Here is a 6161-nt window from a genome sequence, read left to right as displayed (position 1 = left end):
ACTCTATTAGATCATCATTCATCACCAAAGCATTATTAAGACTATGGAGATGATGATGAAAGGTGAGTCATTACTTTTAAAGACAATTTTTTTCTTCGTAGGTATGAAAGTTCAAGCTCCAATGACATGGCTCTCCTACTTTGGTGTATTGAAGTGATGAAATGATGCTAGGATCCTCCAATTTCCTTCTCTTGCAATCACATTTAGTTTTAAACTTGTGAAATTTGATTGATTTTGGTCACACCAACCAAGTTACAATTCTATCTCCCATTTTGTAAGGTCTTCAAGTTTGCATTTCCTTCTCTCTCTCTCTCTCTCTCTCTCTCTCTCACACACACACACACACACACACACACACACACACACACACACACACACACACACACACACACGTGCATGTGCACACACACATGTACACATACACGTGTGTGCACATGCACATACATACACAACAGAGAGACGGAAAGGGAGAGTGGAGAGTCAATGTTCAAAATCAATGCTTTTTTCCCTCACTCTCTATTAGTAGACTAAGCTCCATATAATTTTTTACATGTGGTTATCCCCGTGGTATTTTGGATCCTCAAACGTAGAATTTTGCAAGGGTAGAGATGATGTTATAATGGATCTCGGTAAGAGTGAGTGGGCTAGGGTAGCAATGGGGAGAGTTGTGAGCATTATGCTAGGCTATGTTGATATGAATAGACAAGTTGGAGTGTAGTAATGACTTGGGGTTGAATTGTGTTTAAGTTCAAGCTACAATTGCAAAACAATTATGAAAACAATCTCTTTTACTTTTGTTAATATACAAAGTTATTAAGAAAGAAAGAATGTCTTTTTTTTTTTCAAACGATGAAAAGTAGAGAAATAAGGCTAGCATGAGTCTATTTATGGCATTAATAGAAAAATAAGGCTAGCTTGAGCCTATCCGTGGCATTAACAAATCCTCCTACAATACACACACACAATGCATCAAATATGTCTACTACCTAGCCTAGCACATAAGCGAATAGATTTAGGTTAGCATGCATCTTTTGGGTACAATTACTTCAAAACATGGTTAAAGAAAATTATCAATGGCATGTTATACAACTATGTGTCTTCATTTGTAAAGAACAGTGTAGTATGTGAACATCCCTTTTCGTTTAGAGAGAGAGAGAGAGAAAGTCATGTATCCGCTTTTTGATAAGAGCAAAGGCCATTTCTTGGCTAATCAAGCATCAACACTCTTATAAATTATGATTGTAATATCATATGATATGCACATCTACAAATCCTCATAAATTATACACCACGTATACCAAGGTTATACGTCGTATCTATAGGTCCTAAAACAATTGGACCATGCATTACCTATAAGTCACTTGCTAACCAATAGACATCAAACAATAGCCAGTTCAATGGAACCATATAGTAACTTAAAGCAACCAACAATTACTTTATGTTTCAAGAAAGTCATAAGGATCGGTTAAACACATTGACGTGGGTGGATCTTCATTGGATTGTCTTTTGAGAGGGTTTCGATGTCATCTCCTCCATTGTTCTACACGAGATATCACTATTGATAGTTAACTAGAGTTGCCTTATCATAGCTTTGGAGGATGATCTTATTTAATGATGAAGGACCTTATTGATGTATAGAGAATGTTTGCACATGTTGCCACCTTCGGGGGAAGGTGAGGGAGGAGAGTGCCATAGTTGCTTCTTCTTAGCCATAGCAAATAGGTGGGTCACATACTAGTGTTACCCCGAGTATTACATAAATGCATACACTTTCAACAAGAAAATTTATAAAAGAAAATTGTCAATGCGCAACCTGTGTGAGCAAGGTGTCATCATATCCTAGCATTGTACCCATATTCTGTCTCTTTGTCCATCCTGACAACATGTTGGTCGCCTGCTGCTTGCTACGTCGTGAGCATCTGCCCTTCCCGTCCTTCGTCGCTAGCCCTTGCCCCTTCCATTTACCTTGTGAAGTCGAGGGAATCTACTCTACTAATGTATGATTTTATGAATTTCTCCCAAATGGTACCCCCTACTAAGTCCTTCAAACCCTTAGCTTCTTTGATATTGCATGAGGGAGGAAACAAGATTGCCTATTCAAGGTCCTTCTTGATACCAAAACTGGACTAGGTGGGATTACACTAAATCACTATGTTCTTTTCGAGCACTTGATAGAAGTGAAACTAGATGTGTTTCCATTATTTTACATACTAATTTCCAAAAATAGTTTGAACCATTAGTATATACTCATTTTTATGTACTAATTTCCAAAAAATAGTTTGAACCATTGAAAATTTCCCTCACGATTAAAGGTAAAAAACATTGTCCAGGACAAGCATTTTTTTATACCAGTAAAACTTTGCAAAAGCCCCAACAGAAGACAAGGAATGGTTGAGGGGGACAAAATGTCACATGACATGCTTTGCAAAAGCCCCAGAAGAAGACACAAAAAGGTTGAGAGGGACAAAATGTCACATAACATGCTGTAGAGGCTTTCAATGATCTCTCTATGAGCAAAGCATCATAACAAAAGGACTTCTTGGGAGCTGTTTGATTTGGATAGCTGTGGTTTAATAGGGCCTTCCAAATTATAAATTGTGTACTCATAGACCTTCAAGAGTGCATTCCTCAACACCAAGTAGCACCTAGCATTAAAGAAAAAGGGGGTCGTGGGTTGGGGGGGGGGGGGGGGGGGTTGGGGGGTGTTTGTTTTACACATGAAGGCCGGGGAGATTGCAACCATGCATGTCAGATCAAAACTAAACCCAAACTAAACCCAAACACGCATTAGACCCCAAAAACCCAGGCAATGCATGTTAACTCACAATATAGCCTCATAAAAACAAATGGGGATACAAGATGTGTGTGTGGTTGAGGTGGTTGGCCCATGTGACACACAACCCGGGATACGAGGTCATGGGTTCAAATCCGAGTCATGGAGAGGTGGCTAGGTCCCTGTGCCACCCTGGGTTTAGTGCATCTTGAGATCTGCCCTTGAATCCCGACAGTCCCCCCCCCCCCCCCCCCCAATGCTAGGTGTTACTTAGTGTCGTGGCATTGCATTAAATGTGATGCACCTTAGAGGGCTTTTGGACCACCCTCTAGATTTTAGACCACCCTCTAAATGAGGAGTGATCTGCTAGTGCAAGTCAACTATACCTTCCCACCTAAAATCACAAAATTTACTTTTTGTCCTTTTCTTATAGTTTAAAAAGTTGGCCCACCCACTAACTTGCTAAAGGTTGACCTATGGGACTGGTCTAGTTTTGAAGAGAGGGCTTCCAATTTAGATGGCCCTCCATTTTGGTAGTTCTATGTGAAGGCCATCTTAGTTCAATCACTCTAGATCAAAGAGTGGATGTGCGTTTTGGAGAAAGGGCAATCCATTTGAGGACTTACATTACCCTTCCACCTAATTAGCACTAGGCGCATATTGTCCCGGGTATTGTAATAATGATTAGATTATGGTAGTGGCTTGTTCATCTTAGGCTATGGTCATGCGAGGCTTAGTTTCGGTCACGAGCTCTGACATGCTGCAGCTTTTGACTTGCTTAGTAGCTTAACTATGCCTAAAAAGGCATAGTTGCAAAAACAATGCCGGTCGCCACAGCTTTGCGTTGAGTTTCTCTCTCTTGCCTGCGCCCGGCTCTCCCTCTCTCTACTTGCTGCTCCCGGTCTTCGCTCTACACTCTTGTCAGACGCTCGCCAGGCTTACGGGTAACTAAGCCTCGCATGACCACGCCCTTACCCCCTATTTTTGTATCTTTGTAATCAATAAATCCCTGAGCCCCTTTCCTTGGGCTCAGAAGATCTATCATGTAGTCCCTTCCTAGTTAACACATTTTGTAGCAAGATTTTAGCAAACAAAAAAATAAAGCAATCATGCTGCTTTTAACCCTATCCATGAACAGAAACCAAGCACTTTTCTTTTTTATTTAATCGATAAGAGCACGGAGAACTGTATTAGAAAGAGAAGACCCAAGGAAGAGGTTCTCATTGGGGCAGAGATACATTGAGGGCCCATTCTTACAAAAAAAAACTCTTATTACATAAATGACTACACTTCCAAGTACTAATTAGCTCCTTCAATCCATAACTTTTTCTTTCTGTAGCATCAGAGAGAAAACAAGATTGCCTACTCTGGCTACTCCACATCCCTTGTGATACCAGAACATTGGCAAGAAAAAGCATTACCCACCCCATCAACTCACCTTAGGAGGTGGAACATCTAAATATTTGTGCATAGATGCTATCAGAGAGGCAATGTGTGGTTGCATTTGAAGGTCCTCACACACGGGATACCGATGCACGCAATCAGACCATGGATTGTTATGCTCACAGTGAAGGTCTTTCAACACCCTCAGCACCGCCGATGTGCACTTAAACCCCGATCCGAGCCCTATTTGCCAAACTCTATCTCCTCTCTTTAACCTCTCCTTGGCTTCCATGTAAGCTAATGTGTACCACACTCCAGAGCAAGATGTGTTTCCGAACCTGTGCAATGCCATTGCCGATGGCTCTATATCGTAGGGGCTCAACTTCAGCCCCTTCCCTACCCCTTCTATCACTGCCCGCCCGCCTGGGTGTATGCAAAAATGCTCAAATGCAAGCTTGAAGTTGGGCACAAATGGCTGCACTGCTTTCTTCTTCAGTACATTTTTCTGCACCATGTTCCACCCTGCTTTGCAAAGCTCAGTTAGTGGCAGAACCCTGGGGGCGAGCCTCTCGATGTTCGCTGTCAATGCGTCGCTTGCAATCTTGACTAACTGCGGGCTCAAACTAGCTCCACATATCCCTTCCTCATCTTCTCGCATCTCAACCACATGATGTGCATCATCATGCCGAGCCGTGTTAACTCTTACCACATGCATTACTTCCATCTTTGCTCTCTTCTTGTCTTCTCTCCTATTTGAAAGGACCACTGCATTCCCTGCGCTCCGGAAAAGGCAGTTGGTTACCATCATCGGCCTTTCCTTCCCAACATAGAGGGCCTGGATGACCTCCGAGCTTGCAATTAGGGCGTATCGAGCAGTATTCCGATGCACTTGTAACAAATCCCGGGCCAATCCAAGAGAGATCAAGCTAGCACTGCAACCCATACCTGCCAAATGGAAGGTTTTGACATCTGATCTCATCTTGAAGTAGTTCACCAAGAGGGCTGACAAGGATGGGGTGGGGTTGAATAAGCCACAATTGACAACAAGAATATCGATTTTCCGGGGAGAGATGCCGGCCTTTTTAAGCACCATATTTACAGCACCCACAACAATAATGTGGGCTTGGTTGTAAGAGTCTTCCATGGATAGGTAGTTACCTTTTGTAAGGTTAGCACGAGGCACATGTGCCTCTTCGCCGATGCCGGACTTGAGGAAGACTTTGCTTTGAAACAGTATATCCCTGTCTCTAATATTACCCAAGCCCTTGAGAAAATAGAACATGGTCTCCAAGCTTGTCTTGGTGTCGTCGGGGCACTTTGCACAGCTGTAGTCGATGACGTATACTGCAGGCTTGCGTCGAATTTTTATCAGAAATAAAAACAGTGCCATTGAGCATATTGTGAGCAGCAAGGTAAAGAGTGAGGAGCACTTGGAAGAATCAACAATGCATGTCCCCCATGATGAGATCAGGGATGGTGCTATGAGAGCCACCATTGAGTCTCTCTCTCTCTCTCTCTCTCGGGATAGTTTCGACGTTAAAATGCTCTTCTTCTCTTCCTCTCTCTCTCTCTCTCTCACACACACACACACACACACACAGAGAAAGGACGTTGTACAACGTATGCGCCCTACATCAACATCATAGAAAAATAAGCTCAAGAGTCAAAACTAACCCCTCCCCCCCCCCCTCTCTCTCTCTCTCTCTCAACATGGCCACACGCGTCCATCACTTACATACAACGACAGGAGACCTGCAAATAACGCTGCAGGAAGCGGCACTTTTACCATCCCCAAGAGCTCACGCTGCAATGCGGCTGCATGCATTAAGGGTCAAGGCACATTCTCTCAAACACTCTGTCTCTTTCTTGGATGACAGACTCTCTCTTTTGCTCTCTCTCTCTCTCTCTCTCTCTCTAGAAGTCGCCTCTAGGCAAGAAGAGGAGGGGCTTTGGATACAGATATGCAATCTTCATTATTGACTGTCTTTAAAAGGGAGAAATTGAG

At 42.8% G+C, this 6161-nt stretch overlaps 1 pseudogene; it reads right to left on the bottom strand.

The window, feature by feature from the left end:
• Positions 1-4017: 4017 nt before the first annotated feature.
• LOC147428367 (3-ketoacyl-CoA synthase 13 pseudogene) lies at positions 4018-5701 on the bottom strand (annotated as a pseudogene).
• Between the last annotated feature and the right edge of the window lie 460 nt (positions 5702-6161).

The sequence above is a fragment of the Adiantum capillus-veneris genome, chromosome 23 (genome assembly GCF_014529385.1).
Source record: "Adiantum capillus-veneris isolate H3 chromosome 23, ASM1452938v2, whole genome shotgun sequence".
Lineage (NCBI taxonomy): Eukaryota > Viridiplantae > Streptophyta > Polypodiopsida > Polypodiales > Pteridaceae > Adiantum > Adiantum capillus-veneris.
This window is presented reverse-complemented; position numbering and strand designations above follow the sequence as displayed.